Below are 16217 nucleotides of genomic sequence, written 5' to 3' on the forward strand. Positions count from 1 at the left end.
GAATCATAAGATCGCCCAATGATGTCACGAAAATTGAAATTCCAAAAAAAGCCTTATGAAATACATACGAAATTTTTTTGAACACTATGCACAATTTCTATGACAAACATAATTTCTATACTGTGGAATTCATAAGTTGTTTGTAATAAAAATAGAATAGTATTAGATGAGATGCATATTGCAGAGTCTTAAACATTATAAAAGTGGCATATTTTTCATATTAAATATATTTTGAAATGCTGATTTTGGGCGATTTTCCTTATGATTTTCACTACTCATTTTGCCTGTGTATAAAAAAAAAAGAATCATAATATTGTAATTCCCAATCGATGTGAAAAAATTACAGGGATCGGCCCCATTGATGTGGAACAAGGCAACCAAAATTTCTAATGGTCGACATTTTCAATCAAACAGTTCAATCAATCGTGACACTTTCGAATCCGCATTTGGATGAGAGTTTGCTCAGATTGATCTTTATTGGAAACCAACACCCAACACGCGAACCCAGAATATAGACTCTGTTTGTTTCGATTTAAGTTTCTTTTTGCCAAGCTTGTGTTCAAGTTTTGTATGCACACAGTTATTTTTATAGTGTTAAGCTTCTCTACCATTATTACCATTCTACGATTTCGGTAGAAGCGATAAACTTTTTCTCATTATTAATCGTCCATCTTATATAAACTAGAAATTAATCTGAAGCACTCAAAATTTCCAGAGTAATTAATCTTAAGCACTCAAAATTTCCAGAGTAGTTGCAAATTTCTCAGGCAAACATAACATGGAATTTCATCCGAATTCGCATGAAACAGGATCAGGTCATACCAATTAAGCTTCAAATAGTTTTAAAGCATGCTGGCATGCTACACGTAGGCAGTGATGGCATTTCACCAGAGTGATACACGCTGGCGTCAGATTTTTGTCTACACCGGGGATGCAAGAAGCGAAAGAGGAAAGCGCACTTCTTCTCAGTGTTGAATAGACAGCATTTGAGTGTGTGCTTGTGTCATGATGAGTGAAAACTTTATATAACAATGGTGTATATGTGTGAAAGAAACGAGCTCTCGTTGATGTTGTTAGTGCGAGGGGAGAAATTATACTTGCTCTTCATCACACAGAGGAGATGGACATCTCTGCGCGTTGGACTGAGACGTTAGCCATAATTTTGCTTATATTTGTAGATTCGCGTGCTTCCAACAGCTTCGCTTTTGCATCGATACTCCATCAAAACCGTCGTCTACGTTAGAGAAATCTGGTATGCCGGAGATTTTTAGCAGATAAAATAGGACACAGCTAGCTATTAATCAATATTTCAATGGTATATAATTGAAAATACCTGGCAATGAACTTTCAAATCAATATGTAGAAATATTTCCTATCGGTTAGTGAAATAATATTACTGGTTGAAACTAAACTGACTAAGTTGTAAGTGTACAAAAGCTGACCACATTGCTACTTGCATTTATCCTTGAAATTCTAATTTGCACCCCTATATATAAAACAAAGATGTGTTCCACATCCGAAATTTAGACGTACTGAACACTTTTGTGATATTACATCGATATTGTTGCATATAACTACTCACTACTGATGTTCAGCAATTATGATGTAATATCACATTAATTTCGGTGTCGCAAGTCTATTGTAAGTCTATTCGCAACGCTGTGATAGATAGATGGTCTAAAATGACAGGCTTTCATATAATTTAAAACTGTCAAAAATAAGCTTGATGATCTCAACACGAAGATTTAAAATTTGCTCTATATTTTCTGTAAATGTATTGATGTTTTTTTTTTCAACTCACTATGATGTTTTAAATCAGATATAAGCAAACAAAAAGTATGATCTCGAAAACGATATGAATTTTTGGCACGACCTTCTAGAAAAATTTCTGGATGATAGTGAGTGACTACATCTAAATGAAAATGTATTATTCAGTGCAAAATATTTCGTTGTACATACTCAAAAAAACTAGATCTCACGTAGATATGTTTAGTCTTAGATCTAAAATAGGTCAGCCCGCTTGAAATAAAACAGCGTTGCAGACAACCTAATATTACACGACAAAATGCATCATTTCTTATCCGAATCGTATCGTATTCAGTCAAGTTGATATAATATACACGATTCTACACGATTCAGAATTATCTATATCGGTTATAGAAACTGGACGTGATTCCAGAGAAAAATTTCAAATATCTTCAAACAGGGTTGGAAAAGTCTAAATATCCGAAAAAAATCTGCAGTCGGCAAGTTTGTCTTGCTGGCAGCCATTTCTATATAAAGTATGATACGCTAAACTGATTTGGCGAGCAAAAAAGTAAAAGTCGCAACAATTTCAGAAGTCTGTAAATTTTGACGAAAGTCTGCGAAAAACTCGATTTTTAAAAGTCTGCACAACAAAAAATGTCTGTAGCACTATGTACGAAATCCGCAAATTTACAGATAAATCTGCAGATCTGGCTTATCTGCGTGATTCAACGGATGATCCTGAAACGCTCGATGTTTACACGTCTTTTCTTCCCCAACAACCGCACTCACACATAGAAAAATTTGCCACTTGTTCATTTACCATCGTGACTCAATACGTTGTTTCGATGTAATAACGTGTTTCTTATTTGCAATGTTTCTCGAAAATAAAATTATTGCATTTAATGTTCAGTATGTCAGCACGTCGATTAAGCATCACATCGAGATTGTTACAGTTCATTTCTTTACTGTGTAATTAGAAATTCATTGTTGACAATAAAGAAACTTTGCAGAAATAACCCGGCAATCGATCATTTATGTTTAACCCGTTCCATCTATTGCAAGTGAACGAATTACATACGGCATGCGGAATAAAAATTTTGAGATGCTCTTGGTGGATCAGTTTTTATTTAATTGCATATCAATTTTTATAAAATTGTGAGTCTTAGAAACTGCAATAAGTTCAAAGAGAGACATGGGCCTAGTTTCAAATAACCAGCTATATAGTTGTATTTGAAATTCTGTTTTTTATTGAATCAATTTTAAAAATTGTTGGTTTTAAACAAAAGTTTACAGTTGATCCAAACAGTTTCAATGGGCTTCAAATCACATACTCAGAACAATATAATAGTGCTTCTTAAAGTACTAGATTTTGCATTTGAAAAAAAAAAAGAACAACTGTGGATCGGAGGACAAACACAACTAACCAAAAGTTCGGATAAAAGGAATTGATTTGGCTTAAGGTTCTATTCACAATCTTAAGAAAACAACCATTGTTGAAAAACGCAAAAGTAGTTTTCTCCGCGTCTGCTAGATGAACTCTCAAGAAAAATACATCGATTTATTAAGAAAAATGTATCAAATAAACTGATACTTCTCTTTTGAATTTACCCTAAACGACAGCAAAATAAACTGATTTTGCGTTTTGCAACAACTCCGGAAGCACTTTACTGACGAAATGGATTCCCACCATTTCAGTGATGCGTCAGTCGATAGCGATACATCGGAGCCGCAGGTTGCGCAGAGCGTACACCTGTTTCCGGTGTCAAGTTATTCTGTTCTGCTGACCAGAGATGGCATTTCACCAGAGTTATACACGCTAGAGTCAGATTTTTGCCACACCGAGGATGCAAAAAACAAAGCACCGCACAAAGAGGAAAGCGCACTTTTTCTCAGTGTCGAATAGACAGCATTTGAGTGTGTGCTTGTGGTTAAAGCAGCTGGCGCGAGTGAAACACATTCTCTTCGCATGAATCGCTCACACGCGCTCTCGTCTAAATACACCCAAGTGACCACTGGCGCGTGATGGTGAGCGAACACTTCTGTGAACTTCAATTAATAGAGAGTAGATCTGGCCTTGCTATGAAAAATTTGCAAGGAAAGCCGAAAATTTTACGATAAATTGTTTTATTTTGCTGATTTTGCGTGTCCACGCTTCATCTACGAAAAACATACAGCAGAGTGCTCACCGGCGTGTATACCTCTGTGAAAGTATCTGCATCCACCTCAGAGAATTTATTAGCTAATGCTCTAGCACTTTGGTGCGATTCAGTGGAAGAGGTAAAAGGAAATAAACAAACGCACTCATGATGCGTGCACACTTTATACAACAGTGGTGTATAAATGTGAAAGAGAAGAGCTCTCGTTGAAGTTGTCAGTGCGAGGGGAGAAATTTTGCTTGCTCTTCGTCACACAGAGGAGATAGACATCTCTGGGGGTATTCACAGTAGATGCCCCTCATGCAGCTTACGAAGTTCATGAATAGCATTCTAAGCAGCCCGTTTTTTGAATAATTACCCACATGAACGAATACAATAAACTAACTATAGTTTATTACGCCAATCAAATGGTACTTTTACATGTGGGTATCAACACCTCAAAGTTCGATGCGACGCGATCGAATGGACTTCTAAGCAGCTTCTAGAATACATTATTTAGTTTCCATGCATCGAGGAAGCTCACGCATTGTTATTTTCAAATTGACAAAAGTTTCACACGTACTTTTTTAAAATAAATATTTAATTGTGTTTTTTGCTGCATTTGATGCAATTTTCCATTTTGACAGATAATCACTGAAAATATTTAAGCTTCTTTGTAGGCGACTGCAGATCACTCTTATATTTCGACCTATGGCTAACAGACTTGTGTCGTCATAGAATAGCGATTTCTGACAACCAACGGGTAGATTTGGAAGATCAGAAGAGAAAATATTATACAAGATTAAATCTATGCTCGAACCCTGCGGAACACCTGCTCGTACGGGTAGCAATTCAGATTTACAATTTTGATAGCTAACCTGGAAAGTACAATCAGTTAAATAATGTTGAATCATTTGAATCAAATAAACAGGGAGCTGGAAGTCAGACATTTTTGCTATTAAACGTTTTGCCATACACTGTCGAATGCTTTTTCCATGTGACACTTCGCGTGACGCTTGCATTCTGGTAGCCTGCAATCAAAGACATCATATTAACAAGATATCCAGCTCTCACATTTCCCGAACAAATGATTCTGATCAGCTATTATGGTACGGGAACCGTGTACAGATTTTCACAGACAGGTTTCTGGCTTGATCACAGATTTTTGGAAAAATGACCTGGCATCCCTGATTCGTACGTGCCAAAATAGCAGCACTGCGCACTCATACAATTGACATGATATGTTGAATGAGACGCCGTGCGATGGCGTTGCAGAACTGAAGATTGATTTCGCTCCAAGCTGACAGGGTCTGCTGCAATGCCAGATAGTTGTAATGTCATTTCCGTAGATTGACATTTTCCTCGGAAACTCTAGCGGTGCAAATCATAAACCAACCTTTTTCTGGTCGCCATGCAAACAGTTTCCTTAGATTCCCGTGCAAAATACCACTTCAGGCAGATATCCGTAAAAATATTCCAATTTTCGTTGATTATATTTACGGATCCGTACATCCATAGACAATCTCGGAATTCGTAGATCTACGGAAATTTCCGTTGATCTGACATCGCGCTGTAGCAACCTTAAGCAGCGAGAAAGCTCACGCGGAACTTGTTCTGTACTTCCCAGCTGTCAAAAATAACCACGTGTTTTCTTAAATAGCAAGAATGTTCGTTTTTCGCTGAACTCGTAATCATGTTGTCATTTCTTTTTTCTGTGAAAATTAGAACTATCAAGAAGAATGTGTCAAATTTCTACATCAACCGCACTACAAACCGAAACTTACCAACATATAAGTGACGTTGCTTATTTATTTAAAAAAATAGGAAATAACGAAATAGAAATTCTGTGTATTAATAAAACATTGACTTTTGAAGGGAGAAAACCGTGCAAGCATGACATAGATCTTGCCTTGTGCCTTGTTGGTTCACAATCGAAAAAAAATCGCATCAACGAATTTTGAATTCACCATTTTCCTTCGTAATCATATAAGCATTCAGACGGGGAAAACCGTCCAATAGCGCAATAGATAAATGGAACTATCATCGCATCAGGCTATATATGCTCGAGGTATAATTAACATCGACTATCTTGAAAAGGAACGTACCATCAAAAGTAATTATTGCATTGAATTATTGATGAGTTTAAAGCGCGAAATCGAGAAAAAGAAAAAGAAATAATCTTTACCCAATAAATATTCTGTAATCTGTTAATACAAAAGATGATGAGGTTTTATGCCTACTGGAGACATAGTGATGGATTGATAATAACTTATCTCCAGTGGGCTTTTCCTTGCTCCAAAAATAAATAAAAAAATAAATTTAAAAAAACTAAGACACGAAGCGTTGTCTTGATAAAGGATAGTTTAAACTCATAGATGCCTACACGGAAAGACCGAAATCAGCATTTTGGCGAAAAAATTAGTTGATTTTCTGATTTTGATTAGTTATTTTTTGAGACAAACAAAAAAATCTTACTTTTGCTAATTTAGAATTTTTAATTCTCATTCCCTTAATAATAATCAAATATTTGTTGAAATGGCTATTTTCTTAGTTCAATTAAACGTGCTGTCATTTCATAGCTAAGGCACATTTCATTTCCATTCAACTAATTTTTTAGTTGAATCAGAGAAAGAAAACGTTGTTTACAACTAACATAAATGGTTGAATTGGTTTCTGAAATTTGCAGCTATATGGCGCACTGTCACCGAACAAACGTTAATACCGAAATGACTACTAGCCACTACATGGCACACTACTACCGAAAAGAATTTTTCAGTCGCGGTTGTCTTTTCTATATTGGCAGGTATAAATACGATGTTGTATTGTAGAAAAGACATAAACGAAACTTAAACTTCTTTTTGAAAATTTTTCTTCTAAATCGCATTTTTCTTCATACGACTTCGCGGAATCGACTCTCTCACTGAAAACTTTGAGCACTCGAAAAACAAAAACCGAATACAAGTAATACACCGGACAGCGTATCCCGGAAGTTTGGAAGATACAAAAACATCATTTGACATATACAATTAGATTGCAACATTCGAAACTCACTTCACTGTTCCGCGTAAAAACGTTATTACGCACAATCGCTTCAAATGCGCACAAATTCTGAATAAATACACTTTCCACTACGAGTTTACTTCATCTTTACATATCGGTTTAGAAATTTATATATGGATATATCGTAACACATGCTAAAACATCTAAACAATTTGCAAGCAGTTTCATTAAGACTGGCATTTTTAGCTTTTTGATGGATTGTTTTGCTTTGACACTTCTCATGAGTTTTTGGCTAATAAACTAGTTAATAAAACCAATTTCATTTTTGTTTTCTTTGTGCTGTCCTTCAGTAATGATGGTGATAGATAAATAGAAACAAATTTTCTGATTTTAATAACAAAATTAGTTGTCAATGAGAATTTCGTGTTGGATTGAAATGTTGCTGGTTTATGTCCAGGATATTCGCCAACTAAACACATTCTCTAAAAATAAGAATTTTTTCAGCAAAGTAAATTCTCAATTTTAACTAATTTTACAGTTATTTTGGAAATTTTGTTGTTGAAATCAACTAATTCAAAAACAGTAATACGAATTAGGCGCAGAGCTAATTTCGGTCGTTCCGTGTAAAGATTTTCCATAAATATCCAAATATTCAAATGCATCGTACCACTACTAAATCGAATAAATCCCTTTTTTTCGAGAAAACAACATCGCATTTATTTTCTTCCTTTTATTTCATTCGACTTTCTGGGAAACAGTATATAACAGTATATAAATCTTCTTTGATATAATCCATTCTGTAATTAAGATTTCAATAATTAAACTCTCCAATAATATCGAATAATTCCTTGAACCGATCGACGATTCGAGGTAAAATATCTATTCGCGGGAGATCTTTGAGCGACGTATCGTCTTTCATGGCGGTTGATATTGTAGATAGTGTTCCACGGTATTTGATAACCGAAGTAAACTGGTCGTGAAGCTGATTTCACTCGATTAATAGATGCAGGTTGAATTATGTACCAGTTGATTATAGTACGTGGTATTTGATTATTTGTAGGAGGTGGCGTAGAAGGACTGATTACCACTGGAGTGTCAGTGAGCACCTCGTAGTTACTATAATCAACAGTCGTATCATCTAGCCCGGGATCAACACCGTTATTCGTTATGGACGTGCCATCTGATTGATCATAGTCTGACGTTATGTAATCGTAGTCCTGAGGGTTTTTTGTGCTGATATCATTGTAGTCATACTGAGCAAAACAATAACTCTGAAATATAAACTCATCTGTTAAGTAAATTAAACATGGAAATAGCAAATTAGTTGTTACCGCCAGCATGCTAACGAAGATTAGAAATGATCTGATTTGTCCGTACTTCATTATCATACCGAGTTCAACATCACACTATTGCAAATAGCACTTGATTTGATGGTACGAATATTTACGACTCATTTAAAATCCATTACACTTCAATTGAATGTAGCGAATATAATTTATTAAAAGCAAAGTCCATTAACTTCGAGGCTTGGTTTCAGCTAAAAAAAAGTCTAATATTCTTGTTCAATGCATGACTAAGAAATTTATTTGGATCTGACTTTCGGTTCCGAAAGTAAAAAAAAAACAATCGATTTCAAGGGTACGTTTCTATACATGGATAAACGAATGAATCATTTAAACTAGCCATTCCAAACCGTCATTTAGAGCACCGTACAAAAAATATACAAAAAAAAAAATTGTTTAAATTTTGCTCAAATATTTTACAAGGTTATGTTAGTTTCTGGCGAAACGAGGTGACTTCGGTTATACCGATTCTAAGTTCCCGGTTCCAAAAGAGTCGAAAATGGTAAAACTCCGTTTTATTAGAAATGGAAGAACCGCAAAGTTCGGTTAAAATAAAAGGTCTTGCGGTAAAATAAAAGGTAATGACATTATTTTAATGACTGTCGTTTTAAACGACAGTTTGAAATTTCAATCACTCGTTAATATGAACGTGTGACAATCGATTGAGCATTCCATGAGATGTCGAAGTTATTTCCACTTTAGAGTTTTTCATCATTATTTACGGTTATCTATATCGGGGTAATTTTAATTTATGAAATTCGATTTGATCTATTTTGAGAAAGCGATTGAGCTTTGAGAAACGATTCGATACCGGAACCGGAATTCGAAAATCGGTGTAGCTTAAGTCAGTTAAATTCACCTTAGGAGCTGTATAGTTTACATTTGATTCAAAATTTTTGAAAATCAGTGTAGAAATCTTTGGTAAATCGCAGTGCGAATTAAATTTTTCTGTACCTTTCGGATCAAAAATTGATTACTAGTCATCAGTGCTGAAAATGATCGAGCACTTTCAATGAAAGAAACCAATCCAACAGCTTCATTTCCAATATTTTACTGTCATTCAGTAAAAACCATTCATGCGAAGAGGTTGTGTTTTGATTATACTGCTCGTGAGTTAACGGATGCAGGTAGTTAAAACTGCTGGTGCTAATCGCCAAAGCAATATTCGGGGCGTTTCCCGACTGGAAAGCTAGCAGCGAAGGCCATCCCGTTCATACGCACGGAGGTGTAGAGACACTGAATAGAAGTGACGAGTCACAGAGGTGCCATCGCATAAAGGTGCGAAGACGAAGGGGTGCAAAGGCACAGAGGTGCTAAAGCAAACCAATGCTGATCTACCAGACACCAACATTTGTACGCTGCGTAGGATCGAAAGAGACGACATATATCGTGAGGTGCTACACTGCAAGGATCACATTTGATCGCCACCAAGAGCAACATCACTGTTCCTGGGGTCAGTTACAGGCAGCACACCAAGTTCAGTGGTGACCACAACGATGGCAGAGCAACTGAGGTAGCAGAAAACGATACCAAAAGACTGCCAATTGGAAATCGTTGGATGATTTTCACGTCGTTCCTTACGATAGAGGAACAGAGACAACAGCAACAAGGTAGATTTAATTTAATTTATTTTTTTCTCTTTTAACTGAAATTTTACTGTACATAAGTTTTCATTTTGATATTATTAATTAAAAAAAAAACAGTTAAGTTAACAGATGATCTTATGGAGGATACTAACAGATGATCTTATGGAGGGTACCACTGGGCCATGGATAGTCTATTTTCGAAATAAAAGAAAAGGTATTAAATTTGATGCAAATTACAAAGGAATTGACATCACATTTTTCAAAAGTTGAAGAAATCTCTAAAGTTAATAGAGATAAAATTCGAGTTGTTGTTAACGATTTGAAACAGGCGAACGAAATTGTAAGCTGTAAATTATTCGCTGTTGAATATATAGTTTACATTCCATCGAAGGAGGTGGATTTTGACGGTGTTGTCACTGAATCAAGTCTGACAGCCGATGATATACTTAAAAATGGAGTTGGTCGTTTCAAAAACTCCCTGCCCTCCCTGCTCCACGATTGATTCTGGGAGATTTCAATTCGCACGGGATTATGTGAGGTTCCGTTTACAATGATAACATATCATCCTTAATATATAATATTTGCGACAAGTTCAGCATGACGGTATTAAATATGGGTAGCATGACACGGATCCCAAGACCTCCTGTACGCATTAGATTTATCTCTTTGCTCGACTTCAATTCGACTAGATTGCACCTGGACAGTATTTCCTGATTTACACGGTAGCGATAATTTACCAATCATCATCTCAATTAGCAGTAACAAAGGCATTGCTAATTCAGTTAATATTCTATATGATTTGACAAAAACTGTTGACTGGATTAAATACCAAAGTAGTATCTCAAGTACCTTGAACTCAATGGAAGAGCTCCCCCCAGTTGAAGAATATGACTTCCTCGTTTGTTCGATTCTGGAGGCCGCAGAACAAGACCAAACCAAACGATTGCTTGGTCCATCGTCTAACAGAAGGCCTCCAAACCCTTGGTGGGACAAAGAGTGCTCAGATGCTAAACACTGCAAAACCGTTGCAAGATACCTTAGATAAATTGTCCGTTTGGCTGTTCATCTGGGCATCGAATTCTCTGCGGAGAAAACAGAGCAGGTTGCCTTTTCAAGAAAGCATGATCCCGTGCAGCTTCAGCTTCATATGATGGGAACAATGATCCAACAGGTTTTGACTATCAAATGCCTCGGGGTGTGGTTTGATTCCAAATGCACGTGGGGAGGACACATTAGGTATCTGATAACAAAATGCCAATAAAGAGTAAATTTTCTTCGAACAATTACAGGATCTTGGTGGGGTGCTCATCCGGAAGATCTAATAAAATTGTATCTGACAACGATACTTTTAGTGATGGAATATGGATGCGTTTGCTTTAATTCCGCTGCAAACTCTCATATTATCAAACTGGAGCGAATTCAGTACCGTTGTTTGCGAATTGCTTTAGGCTGCATGCATTCGACACATACAATGAGTCTTGAAGTTCTGGCGGGAGGTCTTCCATTGAAAGATCGTTTTTGGGAGCTTTCATCGCGACTGCTAATAAGATGTGAGGTACTGAATCCCCTGGTTATTAATAAATTCGAAAGGCTAGTTGAGCTTCAATCTCAAACAAGATTCATGAAAGTATATTTTAACCATATGTCACAGGAAATCAACCCTTCAAGATATATTCCTATCCGTAAAGCCTCCTAAATGTCCCTGACTCAACTTTTTTTTTCGACACATCGACATTCGCGCGAAGGGCGTGGAATGCCGGAACACCTACGCACGATAGAAATCCCAAAAATATTTACAAGTAAGTTCAGGCATATTGACTCTGAGAAAATATTTTACACGGACGGATCACGAATAGAAGAGGCTACTATATATATGGTATATTCAACAATAATGTTTCGGCTTCATTTAGGCTTCAAGAACCTGCATCTATTTATATAGCAGAGTTAGCAGCAGTCCATTATAGTTTGAGTGTAATCGTTACATTATCTCCAAACCATTATTTCCTCTTCACAGATAGTCTGAAAGTAATTGAAGCCTTTCGCTGAAACGCTGCCAGCTGGCAAGCTTCTTGGGATAAAGATGATCTGGGTCGGTGGATTAATTATTCCCAAAATATTGACAAAGGCATGATTCAGGGGACTGGATGTGAGTAGGGACTTCGTTCGTGTGATGTTCAGACTCATGTCCAATCACTACACGTTAGATGCACATCTTCTTCGAATTGGACTTTCCGAGACTAATCATTGTTCTTGTGGCGAAGGCTATCGCGATATTGATCACGTCGTTTGGACATACGTGGAGTATCGTGATGTCAGATCTCAACTAATAAATTCCTTGCGTACCCAATGTAGACTATCCAATGTCCCAGTTCGCGACATTTTTGCTTGTCGTGACCTTCCTTACATGAAACTTCTTTATCATTTCATTAAGTCGATTGGAGTTCCAATTTAAATTTTATTTTATGTTAGACTGTTTTCTCTTCCATGAGTTCAACCAATAGCCAACTTGATATTGAATAGAGGTGATGAACTGAAACAGTTCAAAGATCATGTACAAAATAAATGTGTTTTATTTAATGTAATTTATAATAGCAACTCGCTTGATAAAAACAGTGTTCAGATTAACTAATGAATACCAACATACTAATATGATATTCGAAATGTATTAGGTTTAAAGTACCATGTATTGTGGATGCCACGGCGAAGAAAAACTTATATTGCCTATGAAATAAGCGTATTTATAGATAAAAAATATTTTACTGTCTCATTCATAAATGACTGACACTAAAACAAATGAAGAGAGACGAAGCATTTTCGTTTGTCATTGAAAAAAGAGAGAGTATAATTACCAATGCAAATAAAAAAAACAAACTTATAAAACCGATACACTGAAGAAGGATGTAAGTAACATTCCGAAATACGCGTATCTGTATTGTAACGTTTGTTATGCTTCATTAAAGTATAGTGACTTTGTGAAAGTGTAATAACGTGACAGTGAAATAGTGAAATTAAATGGTACAAAAATAGTGCAGCTGTTTAAAAAAAAGAACACAATTTTAAAACTACTGTTCCGCTTATGTCATTGACTGGACATGGATTTCATGGTTTTCATGCATTCATAGTTTGCAAGCGAAGCTGAGAGTGGCATTAATTGCTAGTCATTTTCGTCTATTGAGTCAACTGACTTTTATTAGCTCTGCTAGTCACCTTGTATCTCCTAAACCGGAAGTCGGATCTGACTAAAAAGTAAAATGTTTTATAGGATCTTAAGACCTTTCATTTGAATCTTAGACTTAACCATGGTATTCATTTTCAAAATCTGAAATGGTATGCTGTCTCGATATTTGTGTGATCGAATTGAAAGAGGAACTGATTTGCATCGGTACAATACTAGAAACGCATCTGACGCTAGAACACCAAGCTTTTTGTTAGCCAGATCGCAAAACTCATTATAATAAGTTTTTTCAATTCGATGTCAAGACAGATCAAACTCGCAACGACATTGGTGGAGTTCAAAAAGTTATGTATTTCACACATAAAGTCCGTTTTGTAGTTAGGTAGTTCAAATTTTTTAAATTTTTTATTTTACGTATTACGAAGATTGTGATTTCTTTTTGTTTATATATGTTTTTGTGAGACGTATTAAGTTACTGTGTTCGGTAACACAGTAATTTATAATAGCAACTCGCTTGATAAAAACAGTGTTCAGATTAACTAATGAATACCAACATACTAATATGATATTCGAAATGTATTAGGTTTAAAGTACCATGTATTGTGGATGCCACGGCGAAGAAAAACTTATATTGCCTATGAAATAAGCGTATTTATAGATAAAAAATATTTTACTGTCTCATTCATAAATGACTGACACTAAAACAAACGAAGAGAGACGAAGCATTTTCGTTTGTCATTGAAAAAAGAGAGAGTATAATTACCAATGCAAATAAAAAAAACAAACTTATAAAACCGATACACTGAAGAAGGATGTAAGTAACATTCCGAAATACGCGTATCTGTATTGTAACGTTTGTTATGCTTCATTAAAGTATAGTGACTTTGTGAAAGTGTAATAACGTGACAGTGAAATAGTGAAATTAAATGGTACAAAAATAGTGCAGCTGTTTAAAAAAAAGAACACAATTTTAAATCTACTGTTCCGCTTATGTCATTGACTGGACATGGATTTCATGGTTTTCATGCATTCATAGTTTGCAAGCGAAGCTGAGAGTGGCATTAATTGCTAGTCATTTTCGTCTATTGAGTCAACTGACTTTTATTAGCTCTGCTAGTCACCTTGTATCTCCTAAACCGGAAGTCGGATCTGACTAAAAAGTAAAATGTTTTATAGGATCTTAAGACCTTTCATTTGAATCTTAGACTTAACCATGGTATTCATTTTCAAAATCTGAAATGGTATGCTGTCTCGATATTTGTGTGATCGAATTGAAAGAGGAACTGATTTGCATCGGTACAATACTAGAAACGCATCTGACGCTAGAACACCAAGCTTTTTGTTAGCCAGATCGCAAAACTCATTATAATAAGTTTTTTCAAATCGATGTCAAGACAGATCAAACTCGCAACGACATTGGTGGAGTTCAAAAAGTTATGTATTTCACACATAAAGTCCGTTTTGTAGTTAGGTAGTTCAAATTTTTTAAATTTTTTATTTTACGTATTACGAAGATTGTGATTTCTTTTTGTTTATATATGTTTTTGTGAGACGTATTAAGTTACTGTGTTCGGTATGATGATGATGGATTTTGAGGTTGTTTGAGAGTTGAAAATAATGAGCAGTCTACAAACGTTTGAGCCTCGCGCGCGAAGCAGGTAGTGACTATTTGGAAAGCGAACAGAACTAGCCGAAGAGCCTTAGCATTCAGTGTGTGAAGTTTGACTCTTGACCTTGATCGTTTGGTTCAGTGTTCGAGTTGATAGAAGTTGCAATTTTTCGCTCTAGTATTATAAGCCTAATAATAGTGTTAAACCACCGCAAACTTTCAGTTTTTCCGTTGCGTTGAGTGTGATAAAGCCTATTTTGCATTCGAGTCATAATTCAACCGATTTGCTGGACATATAGTGCGCTATTGTTATTCATTGGTGAACTCACAAGACTGCAGTTCTTGTTACGCTTGTCAAGGTTGCTACCACTCACACACTCGAGCGAGTATTTATTTGACATCTACCGTACGCCGCAACCAATGGTGAAGAACAAATGTGATGCCGTCGTATGTTTTGGTTATTCTAGTACCCGAGGTACCAAAATAGTTTGCCGTTTCTGCTTTAAAAGTTTCCACGGCAAGTGTGTCAATTTAAACAACTCGTTTCCAATCGCAACGAGTTATCCGATGAAACTATACAATTGATTCTCCATCGTACTACCTCTGCCTTGAAAATGCCTGCCTTGACGGATACATTGCAGTCGTTTTGCCGCTCATACTCCAATGTTTGTACCAGATCAAGCTGTATACATCGTTCTGTACATCGTGACCCAGCCGAACGTTATGTCAACGATAGCACTCCTTTTCTCGAACGTCTGGATGACCTACAGCTTAACCTAACCAATCTTTTTGAATCTATAATGAAAGACACAAATAAACGGCCTAGAACTAGCAGTATCAGCTGACCATCGCTATCGCAACCTGAAAAAATTCCGAGATTTGACGTTCCAATTTCGAATCTTTCTACCTCAAATACTATAACTCCACTCGTTTCAAATCCGAATATAAACAATCATTCGGCTAATCTGATAACTTTCTCCACTGATGAAAATGTTACTTTGACAACAACACCAATGCCACCAGCTACTGCTATGACTATTGAAAACATCAATACTGATCTTCCGTCGCCATCATTCGCTGCTACAATAGTACATCCAGCACCTATCGCTACCTGCAGCGCTAAAACCGTCCTATTGCCACCGCCAAGCATCACTACCATATCTACCAACCCCACATATGATCATATCAACGCTCCAGCACAGCCCACTACAAGCACTGTTAATTTAATTCCACAACCACCGCCAACCGATATCGCCTCTGTGACAAGTAGAAATTCAGCAAGCATCATCAACACAGTGAGTACATTCCATGGCCATGGACTCGCCGAACCTAAGTCGCAAATGAATTCTATTCCACGACACCGATTCATCTCATAGCAATCGGATTACACAAATTCCTATGCTACAAACACTATGGTATCATCTAGTGGTTCCAGACCCACATCTGTTATCTCAAACATTCAATATGTAGGCCCCATTCAGTTCCATATAGCTCCTACAAGGCAGAAACAGATAAATTCTAAAGTTACGCCTAGCCCATCACCACGCTGAATAGCACGCAGGCCTCAATTAATACACAAAATACTACTCTTCTAGTAGTTCCAAACCAGACACCAAGCAA

This window comes from Malaya genurostris, chromosome 2 (genome assembly GCF_030247185.1).
Source record: "Malaya genurostris strain Urasoe2022 chromosome 2, Malgen_1.1, whole genome shotgun sequence".
NCBI classification, from domain to species: domain Eukaryota; kingdom Metazoa; phylum Arthropoda; class Insecta; order Diptera; family Culicidae; genus Malaya; species Malaya genurostris.